This window comes from Lissotriton helveticus, chromosome 5_1, assembly GCF_964261635.1.
Source record: "Lissotriton helveticus chromosome 5_1, aLisHel1.1, whole genome shotgun sequence".
NCBI classification, from domain to species: domain Eukaryota; kingdom Metazoa; phylum Chordata; class Amphibia; order Caudata; family Salamandridae; genus Lissotriton; species Lissotriton helveticus.
In genome coordinates this window covers 348,582,278-348,594,438 of record NC_136065.1, presented here as the reverse complement: position 1 = coordinate 348,594,438, position 12,161 = coordinate 348,582,278, and positions in this window count along the sequence as shown.

Here is a 12,161-nt window from a genome sequence, read left to right as displayed (position 1 = left end):
ATATTTGTTGTTTTATTTGTATGTGTCAGTGATTGTATGCCTTGTGGCAAAGCTAGCTCAAACTAGTTTTTGGGTTCTTTTGTGCAATATACATATGAATATGACCAAATAATGCTCTCATATCAGCTGGAACAAATGCGTCCCTCGAGAATGTACAAGTAACCCATGAAGAAAAATGTCCCATTCTGGGAGAAGTCTCCAACGCTGGGTGCAGGAGTAGTCTAACAAAAGTGATGGGAACAGAATGTAGAATTAGATCACAAACCGGTTGCCAGAAAACTCAAAAAGGTAGAACCACAAGTCTAAATAAAGTACACCAGCAGGTAAAATATACTAAACATTAATCATCTCATTTGACTGCCGAGCTAGACCTATGTTACACAATTAGAGCGCCGCCAAAAGTTATTATTGGTGTAAATAGCTGACTACTTGTAATGAGGGTATTGACATAAATGTGCTATTTAAGCACAGTCCAGACATCAGTGACCTGCAGAAGGCAGCCACATGGCCATCCATGCATGCCTTCTTGCTTGTTGTGCTCCCACCTCCCTCTCTACTTTGGGATTGGCTCATAGCTCTTCTACTAACCAAATTCATTATCAATTTGTATTCCCATGGCCTATATTTTCTATTATCCCTTTGTCGGGGACCCAGTCTCATTTATTAGAGGCTAATTCCCAGATCGCTCTTCATTTCCTACGCCTCACAGGCTCCGTCCACTGTAATCTATGAGGCTGCCGCTCAGCCAAATAATCCTGGGGGGCTACCAGAATCCCTTCTGCTTAGCTGGTAAGATAACTAAGCAGGTTGATCACCTGCTGCAGAAATCTACGTGTAAAGAGCATGCTATATGTTTGATATTCGACGTGGCCTTCTGAGATGAACAATCTTAGGGTCAGGGAAATTGGTAGGGGTGGGCGGAATTTGCGTAGTCGCGCTACGCAAAGCTCCGTGAAACGGTAAAAAATCTCCGCGAGCACGTAAAAGCTCCGCAAACACGCAGAATTGCTTGTTCCGCCCGTTTGCAATGCTTTTTTTCTGTTCATGAACGCTGTTTGCGTGCTTGGGGGGAAATATCTCACGAAGACGCGTTTTGAAAGTGCGATCAAGCAAAAAATTCCGTGAAGCCTCGGATCGCGGAAACTTTGGCAATTTCGCATTCTCCGCGGAATGCAAAATTACCCAAATTTCGCAAATTCCGCGAGCTGAATGGAATTTACTGCCCAGGCCTAGAAATTGGGACTATTTTGTTGGATAATAGCCCCTGTAACTTAATCAATGAGAGCTAATCTAAATTAAACTTTTTCCTACATGAATAGTTATTACAATTACTATTAGTAGTAGTGTTAGTGGTGGTGCTGGTAGTATTAATTTTCCTAGAATTATTATTTTATAACTGATACTAATAATTATTAATAATAACATTATTATTCCACAGTAAAACCGGTTTTTCCTCTTTTAGTTCGTAGTACCTTTCCTTTCGCTGATTTAGGACATATCCTTCAGAATTTGTGTTTTTCTAAAGTTATCTCACTGCTTCGGCACTTCCAAAACAAGAACATTCTCAAGGTTAGTCGAATCCACATTTCCTTAGATGGTGATCTTCCCTCTTTAGTGCTCTGATCCTACAGGAGGACATTTCGCAAAAGGCCTGTCCGACTTGGGTAGCATCAATGGCTTGGTTGTCTCACCTCAACACTTACGTTTGAATCAGAGCCCATAAGCCTGCTTAAGTGTTTCTTGCTCTAACTGGGAAAAAAGCATTACGGTCAATGGGACATACAATCAATCATTCAAAATGTATTTCGAATTATGTAGTCATTTGTATGTTCTCTGATGCTAATCTGTTGAGGATACCACAAACATCATATTATGTGCTCTTCTAGTCTTTCGGAAACACTGGCTTGACGGGCAATCTTCCATTACACGATAGTCAATGTCTCTCTGGAAATTATAGTGCTGTTTGGCTACAGATTGAGATTCCCTGGCAAGATGTACCTTTTTTTCTGTGATACTCATGTCTCAAGTTCTAGAGCTGAATAACTTTGAGGCAAATGACTACTCTGAGAGCTCATGCGAGCCACAGAGCAAACCACTACTCACCCCTCTACATCACTGTGGAGTGTTTCACATCAATCTTCATCGGTGCAATGGTATTAGGAACTGTTGGTGAAAGAAACAACTACTCTGAACCTAGCAGGAGATCACAAAGAACAATGACCCATCATAAGCAGTCAATCAGAAGTTGTGCCAGTGAACAACTGAGCCTCCAATATACAACAGATCCTTGAAACCATTAGAGTTATCGAATGACTTCCCAACAACATACGAGTTTCTAGGCTTTTCAAATCAGTGTAAAAATTGCTTCCATGGAATTGATTCCTAACTACAACTCCCACAATCTATTAGATTTCTAAATGCCAGTCCAGGACTGGACATATGCATTTTGTAGCACGTTTATAGTATAATAATGATAGAGCAAATGTAATTCAAAATACTATTCACAAACTTGCATGGGGAGGTTCCACCTCCATCTCTCCTATCTTTTTAGTGAGGAGATCTCTGCCCCAACTGCAGAGTTTCCACACATATAAGTATATATCTCACTAGTAAATGTGGGAGGGAGGAGCTGAAAAATAGGGGAATCTTTACGACTAAAGGAGAGGGAACTAGCAAAAAGTTAGGATGGGGTTTAGGGAGGGCTAGGGAAGAGGATAGAGAGGGACGTGCACCCCCAACAAAAAAAGTAAGCTCACTGCTATACACACAGCATACTTCTAAAGTTACTACAGCCAAAAAGGAACCCTTAACAGTAGCACATTACTCCGCTCAGAGGTGAAGTTATTCCAGCACTACACATGACCAAACACTGGTACTGCAGCACCCTTCCTTAGAAAATAATGGAGGTCCAGGCTTAAATAAAATCCCATAGAAAATAATGTTCAATAAAATTATTTAAAATAGTCATGTTGAGATACTTTATTAATAATAATACACTTTGTATTTTAAAATATTTAGTTTAACATCCAAAAAAGGAGTATAAGATTACATTAAAAAAAATTATTATTTTTAATTCTATACATCCGTTTAATAATTATTGATGCATGTATTTTTTAATTTAATTTTAGATGGGAATTAATTTTTTATGAAAACTTCAACACAATAATACATTTAATATATTTTAATCAATTAAATAAAGATGTTATTCAAAGTTAAGTTAAAAGTGTTGTAGCAATTGTGTTCTACATTTCAAATAAATACATCAAATTAATTTACAATAATATTTAACAAGAAAATATCTTCACTAATTTGTTTGGAGTTAACTAAGCATTATTTTTTTACTTTTCCATATACTTTACCATAGGGAGACTCTGCAGTCAGGGTGATAATATACATCTATGCATTAATAGGAATGTGTTGCCATTTTAATTGTGCTTTTCAGAGGAGGATTAATAAAATGTGAAAACTAGCGGTGAAGGAGCAGAAGTGAAAAAATAGCACCTCAAAAGAAATGGAATGGATGAACAGGTACATCAAAGGCATAGTATAGTTAGTGTTTAGTATCTTTTAAGATTATATTGGATGCTGAAATCACACTGGTGAATAGACGATCACGACTCATGATAGCTGGAAAAACTTTGTCCAAATGAGAATAATAACTCTGCACTGAAATTGAACTAAGGGAACATAAACAGTTAGTAGCAATAAGCAATTTTCTGGTGGGTGAAGAAAACGTGTAAAAAAGCAGTTTAAGGTTGAAAAATCAGTACAAATAAGAAATTCTCCATAAGGTTCAAGGGTTTGTCAAGGTGGTCAGAGTCTAAGGACATAGCAGAGGAAGTTGGTAATCCTGAAAACGTTGGTCTGAAAGACTTTGCACAGAACTACAGGTGGGGGACCGGCCCGAGACCTACCCAAATCATCCCTTCCCAAATGGGGATTCCTTTAAGGGACAGAGACATGCAGGCACCATTACTGCGCTAGAGAATATACAATTCACAGGCCATATTTATTACAATCAACATAAACACAACATTTTATATCAACAGAATTATTCAATTATACAAACATTCACACAACATTTACAATATTTACATCAAGAATACATTGTTTAGAGGAACTAATACATGTCATCTCCTAGCAACAGATCCTCAAAAGGAGTCATATCTGGCCACCCCGCAGGCACCATGGCATTGACTATTCCAAATGATTCGGGACTGTGGTTCCCATACTGCAAGTTGCATATCACAAGGCAAACTCACCTGCCCGCTTAAAACAGAGGGAGCGTGGGCCAGCATGAAAACTGGACCCCCACCATACCATGCCTGAGCCAACCCAAGAAGAGATCCCCCTGGCACCCAATGGGATGGGACTGGGCAGCCAGGCCATACCTTGGTCCCCTGGCGCAGACGCCATCTCCTAACATTCTACGGGGCCATGTGGTAGAGTACCGTGAGAAGCTAGGGGCAATCGCTGTAGCGGGAGTCCACCCCCCTTCCTATACCTCAACGGCAACCCCAGCCCCGGTTTTAAGCCAAAGGCTTCCTAATTCAGAATTCGGCTGCACTTCAATTACTGATACCAAGCTTGTGTACCTGTTTTGTGACCAAACAGGACTCCTTCCCCGCCCCACAAAAAGCGACTGTCTAAGGGGATGGGAGGGTGGGGAAAAAAGGAGCTTCACCACTGCATTCCCCAGCAGCAGCGGCAAGATCCAGGGTGCGGGCACAGCAACAAGGTCGTCGGGGGTAGCCAGGCAAGGAAAAAATAAACAGGAAACTGTGTTGGGATGAACTCCCCCTTTTATCCTCACCAGGCTGCCCCAGCGACCACCCAGGCACCACCCCCCAACACCCACCTGTCTACCGGCCAATCATCTATTGCGGGCATCCCGCCTGCGAAAATTAAAACTGCAACGCCACCGTTAGCGCCGCCCGTCACGGGACCGAACCGGCCCACACCTGTCTTGCGGGATGGCCATCGGTTGGCATTGCCTTCTGGGCCATACTTCAAAGTGTAAGAAAAGTGTGCAAAAGTGTGCAAGAATTAATAAAAATATTATTTTAGCAGGATGGGAGAAGGATGGGAATGAAGATTCAGAAGAAGACGGGCAACAATGGCAAAGTTGTTTGGTGGACCCCAGGAACAGTAGAGAAGATTAAAGTGGAAATAAAGATGTTAGTAAATCAATTAGAGAAAACAATGACGACACAAATGATCAAGGAGCTCACGAGGTAGGGCAACATGGAGCAAATATACTTGGCTTGTCAGAAGGAGAACTGCGCTGATTTCAACTTTCAAAAGCACTAGTCAACTGCAAAACTTTCAGTGTGCAGAATGGGAAATTATGTAATTTGTATCAACTATCTGTTTATTAGTATTGTTTTGTGGGTGATATATGACGTATTAATGATGAGGTGGCGTTCTACATCTGAGACTTGGAGAAAGCCAGTTGCAGATGATTGAAAGACATTTTGAAGTTGTGTGGGGTTGCTTCAAGTGTACTAGCAAATTGATGATCAAACAGGGTCTCATTTTTAGTAGGATCATTACAGTTGTGCTGTCATGGAGTAGAGGAATAACGATGTGCTATCCAGTGCTTAATTTGTAAAAAAAACATAAGTGTTGGAGACCTCGTCAGGAGGGCAATGCAGTTTACACCACACATTGCCACTGTACTTACACAACTAATAACCATCACACTGAAGTGTGGCAATTCAGAGTGTTCAAGGACACCAAAGCTTTAAGAATGGCTTGGGTGGCAGGTATTGGTTGTTGTTAATGTATATTGAATTAAGAAACAACTGTTTTTCTGCTCATCTCTAAATTACGCAAACAGCGCCACCATATGACAGCTGTCATAAGTGCAGGTTAAGGCAATTAAGTGCCGGTGCTGAGCGCCGAATATCACCAGCTCAAATTAAGCACTGGTGCTGTCGAATTAGTGGCGGTGTAAAGCAGTTGGAAAAGTGCTAAAGCATATATGAGTGAAAAAGTGTCTACTTGTGTGATAGGTGTGTGTTTTTGATCTGGCATGAGTTATTTGTCTTCTGGTGTGTGGTGGTGTGCTGGTATACTTAAGTGTGGGGGTGCACCACTGTTTCCCCATATGTAATTGTGTGTGTATGCCCTGGAGCCATATTGTGATGCTCTGTGGTGAAATATCAATATGTCATAATGCGGCAGAATGCTGCTGTGTGCAGGAGTACGAGCAGTGGTACTGCGTGGTGATGTGATTTCTAACAATGTGTGATTGAACAATAGTTGGATGTTGTGTACTGGAACGCTACAGTGTCATGAAATGTTGCAGTCATCTTGTGGTGGAAAGATATTGATGCTCTGTAACTGAGATACTGTTTGATGCTCTCTTTTGTGGTTCTGCTGTGTGATAGAGTTGTAGTTTCATATGGAACTTTGTAGTGGAGTGCTGAACTCTAAAGCACTGTTAGCATAATGTGACGTGATCTAGTGAGCTGCTGCTGTGTGATTGATAGTTAAAGTGATGTCTTATGGTTTGGAGGAGTACTGTTGTGTGGTTATTCGGCAGAAAAAAATGTGACTTGGTCTGTTCGACTGGTTATATGCAAGAAGGCTGTTTCATAGAGTAGCAGATGCTACAGTGTGGTGAAGTAGTGCATTCACTTATAGTCAAGTGATCTTGTGAAGTTGTGTGCCTGAGTGTTGCAGTATCATCCTGGAGAATGGTGGAACAATTTTGTGGTGCTGTGCGATTCGGTGATAGTATGATGTGTTGTGCAGTATGGTTATGAGATGCAGCGGTTTCCTGATGGGCTATACATTGGTGCAGTACAGCTTTAAGGAGCAGCTCTCAGCAGCTGCATCGTGGAGTGATCCGCAATGCAGTTTCATGCAGCCCTACACATCTATTTTGACCACCACTCTGCTCCTCCCAGAAACCATTTACCCCTTTATCGATGCTCCCTCCTCTTAAAACATTTGATCTGTGATCAATGCTCTGGTGATGACGTCAATGTTTCATTTATGTTTTTTCTGGCTATTTGTTCTTTGGCCCTGCGCTTTGATAGCCTCCGAATGCTCGAGGACTGAATATTTAAAAAACAGACATATGGATACATTATTCATTCAATGATTTGATTTCTTCTTTTATCACTGGCGTTCAGTCTTGCACACCACAGCTTGTGTGTGTGTTAGTTAGAAGATTATGGTCCAGAATTATCATACTTTCATGCAACACAGCAATACAACTTGGTGTACAGCTCTGCTTGAAAGGTAGATGGTAAGAATGCGCCCTATTAAACATTATATGGCTCATTCCTGGGGCCTCATTCATGAGGCTGTGCGCCAATTTTACGTCGCCGGTGCGTCACTTTTTGTGACGCACCAGTGGCGTAAAAAATGCGCCTTGTTGCGCCATATTTACAAAGTGACGCATCTAGGTAGATGCGTCACTTTGTACACCCCTGCGCCACATTATACTTGCGCCAGGTATAATGTATGCAAGGGGGGCGTATTGACGCAAGAAAGGTTCATGGAAGTGACGCAGTGAAATCTATGAGATTTCACTGCGCCACTTCTAGGACTCAAATGCGTCAAAATCTTACGCCTGCCTCCACAGCAGGCGTAAGACAGACGCAGGCCCTTTCACATGGGGTTTGCCCCATGTGAAAGGACACATTGCTGGAGTTGCATCACTTTTGTGACACACTCCAGCAATGCGTGACTTTTGCGTCTACAGATACGTCAGAAATACTGACGTATCTGTAACTCCTTGCGACATGATGCGTCATACTGTAAATATGACGCATCATTGGTGTCGCAAGGAGGGCGCAATGAAAAGTGACGCATCGCTGTTTTCATGCAGCGATGCGGCACTTTTCATAAATGAGGCCCCTGCTTTCTACCTGCGCTGGCACACCTTTGGCTGCCTATCGCCAGCTCAGGCACTCTTGCCCCCTGGTGTAATGAGTGCCTGTGTTTTAGGCAGGATTATTTTTCTGCGGGAAGGGGCATCTTCCTGCCAAAAAACAATCCTCAGAGGAATGTGCCTCTTTCTAAGTGTGCCGTAGAATGCAGCACTCATACAAAGAAAAAAACAAGAAGAAATAAACATATTTCTCCACGTTGTGCCTCTCCAGGAAAGGCATAGCATTTTTACGTATTCATAGGTCTGTCGTGATTAATTTGGGAGTGCACCAAAATCCATGGGTGGATGCGTGTCAACACCTAAGCTCCACCGATGAAACGCCGTCCCAGGGCACAGTAACGCAAGGAAGCAACTTGCGCTGCCTTGCATTACTCCTGATTTACCAAGGACCACGGAGCCACACAATGTGGCCTTGCGTTGCTTGCTAAATCTGACCTAGGGATTGGGGGCATATTACCGAGAAGTGCGTTGCAAAACGTACAACGCACATCTCCGTATCGCCGGCTATCGCCGGATTTCATCACCTAATTAGCGCGCAATTATCAATGCGCATCAGGCAGGCGATCAGAATTCCGGCGATATGGCACATTAGCGCATGAAAACAAACGTTGTTTTCATGCACTAATGTGGGCCTTGATAATATGCGGGGTGGATTCAGCTTTATGATCCACACCCCCATGTTAACAATGCCTAACGCCTGGTCGGAGCAGGCGTTGGGAGACCTGGGATAAATGAGTTTATCGCAGGTGTTTGTCTCCCAACGCCTGCCTTGGTAATAGGGTGTTCCCACCTCCAACCACATTTTACATGTGGTTGGACGTGGGAACGCCCACTTTGCATGTCATTAGCGATGTTTATCGCCGACATGCAAAGTGGGCTCGGGCCAGACTTTAAAGTGCCCTTGGTAATAGGGCTCGAGCTGTATCGCCGCTTTCTCGGCTCAATTCGCCGAGAAAGCGGCGATACAAGCCCTTGGTAATGTGCCCCTGGGTTGCCATTTCACCCCCCTGTGTGATGCAAGGGCAACACATTCCCTTGATAAATCTGACCCTATGTTTATTAGAATGTTTGCACTCCAATTGCCTTCTCGTGATTTGATAACCTTCTCCAACACACCTCTTTTGCAAGGTTAAAAAGGATCCCCGTCGACATGTAGTTTAATCTATTCAAAAAACCGAACATAAACTAGAAAGATGCTGAAAAGAGCAGAAAAAAATCTGAAGTTAATTTCTCACATAAATTAGACAGAACAAGAAGCCATTACAAGGTGACATGAAATTCATCTTGATAATATTTTAGTGCGTCGGCTGCGATGCTGGAGGGCATAATTAGGCTTCTTCTCCAAGACGTGCTTGTCTGACACTTATTAACACAATCAAGTCAGGCGGTTGCAATCTGCGCAGAGGGCGTCCACAAAATAATAACATCTCGCGTGCAAAGGTAATCCAGATTTATGAGCCTTGGGGGGATACAGGAATGGACTATTCCTTGGTCGCCCCAGCTGGAAATTAGGACATATATATGGTATCCAAAGGTGGTGCAGGTCAGCAGAATGGCCAAACTGGTCTTACCATTCCTATTCACAATATAATCAAACCAAGAATCAAGTCATGAAGCATAACCCGCCGAAACTCCTTCACCAAAAAGCCAGTGCCCCATACACAAGGAATCTGTCGGAAGACATTGCGGCATCTCAGTCTTGTGATTTATGACCTAGTATACATGGTATAAGTACCCCAGCCAAAAGGATCATTTGCCTGTTGGGTTGATCCCTAACACGATCTTCCACCTACCAACCAATTCCTCTCTAATTTCCAGCTGCGACTTTGATATACATGCATTCAGTAACATAAGTGGGTAGAAATGTAGCTCTTGAACTGGGAACCATGAGTTGCATTTTTAGCTTCCACACATGACCTTCTATGACTGTGGTAAATCTTTTTTAACTGAGGCTCAATACACTTGGAAGAAAAAATTGAGGGTTTAACAGGATACATACCACATGCGTCAGACAGAAATAGGACTAGAAAAGACTTAATAAATTGGAGAATTTGGTCCTGATTTAGAGTTTGGCAGATGGATTACTCCATCATAATCGTCACGGATATCCCATCCACCGTTTTGCAAGTGCATTACATCCTCTGGCATTTTGTGACAGAGTATCCCATCCACAATACTCTAAATCAGGCCTTTTATCCCAAATCTCGACACACTTCTCTTCATAGATGCTCCAGTCAGGGCTCTTCCAAGTGGTTTTGCTGCCTTGATTCTGCCTTCACAGGTCTACAAATGCTAAACTAGTGTTTTGTTTCTTAAATATTTGGTTAGAGCATTTATTTGAAAAAGACATGTCATGAAGTATGTCAATTGGGCAGGCTCAGAGCATGCATTTAGAGTTGATTTAAAAGACAAGTACCTCTCAGCATATTCACTTAGTTAAATGATTTTGCAATAATATTACATTTTGTCAATACATATGTTTGAATTAAATATCTGTTTAGATTAGTTATTTACCAACCCATAATTAATGATTGTTTTTGGGAAACAAAAGAAAAATGATGATAATTCTAGACGTAGAAGGGATCTGATTTTAAGTGTCAAGTTTAATCGCCAAGTAAAAAGATTGATCAACACTGTCATTCCATTTAGAAAAATGGCAGATTTCCTTCTCTTAGCAGGAGAGATTCCTAAATCTTATCTATGTACACTAAACTATGAATCAAGAGTTCAGAATCCAGCTATATTTTTCAAACTGCTACCACACAATGTTTTAGTTTTTTTGTTATGTACTATAAGTCCATTGCTGAGGGCTATCCTATACATTAAAAGCCCCCTCCTGAGTTATAGGCCTGGACTTCAGAGCGAGGTATAAGTGCTACAAAGCTACTAGAAAAGTCCACCCATTCCTTGAGGGTGAAAAGTTCTAAATTATGAAGAGAGAACCCTGAAATACAAACATTGGAATGCTGGAACAGAATGCCTATTCCAGACATTCTTGGGCCTATTCCATTATTTTGACTTCAATGCAGCTCATAATATTCCACTGTCTAATATTTACAATATAGCATTGTAGCCCACTGCCGAGTGATACACTTTTTTATAAAGGCCCTAAAGCCAATTTAAAGGCCAGAGCCTCAAAGGCAATAATCATGGTGATGTCCTTTAACGTCTGATGTAGCCAAAGGTAGTAGGGATATCATAGTACGAGACCACTCCACCCACTAGGTGTATCATGTGCTAAATTAAAAAGAGAGAAACAAAAATACAAACATTGGAATGTTGGAGCGGTCAGACAATAGCAGCCATTATTGGCCTTGAACCACTGTGCTGCTTTTGATTTTCAATGGAGTGCTCAACATTCTAATGTTCTAAATAGTATTATACCCTACAGCCTATAGCTTCACCAGTTGTTAAAGACCCTGGAACCAAGTTATAGGCCAGACCCACAGATGAGGGCTTATAATGAGGGCGACGGACTTTAACAAGGGGAAACATCCTTTACGATGCAACTTTTACCACGCAGTACCTTTACAACGCAGGATTTACAACGCAAGTCATTAGAACGACTTGCGCCGGAGGGCGCTGAGGGATAGGTAATAGTTTAATTTACTATCCAAAACCTTCCCTACTAACCACGGGGACTGGAGTTGGAATAGTAAATTAAACTATTCACTATCCAGCGCCCCCCAACGCAAGTCGTTGTAACAACTTGCGTTGTAAAACCTGCGTTGTAAAGGCATGCGTGGTAACAGCATGCGTTGTAACGACATACATCCTTTAACAAGCAATAGATCCCAAGGCAGAAGGGCTACAAGTCTTGTAGAACATTCTATCTTGAAAGAGAATATTCTAAATTAAAATGGAGAAACAGAATGCCAAGTATTAGAATGTTGGAGCCAAAGGTTTATACAAGTCATTATTGGCCCTGAGCCACTCTATTTTCTCCAATGGGGCGCCCTAATTTCTATTGCTGTAATTAATAATAAAGTATGTTAAACTGCCGATACATTAAAGTGGGGAAATGATTACCGGCTATAGACTGCAAAGTGGTTTGCTTTGGACGAAATACTGTGAGAGTTTCACCAGCTCCAGGAGAATTGTCTGCTGCAATATTTCATTCTGCCTCGACGACAGTTGTAATATAGAAGTCAGAGGAAGCAGACAAATATGTCAGTCGCTAGGATAACTGTTCCTCATCCATCCGTAAATGTATTCTGCTCACTCGCTAGGCCCTGCAAGAGACAGCGTTTGATTT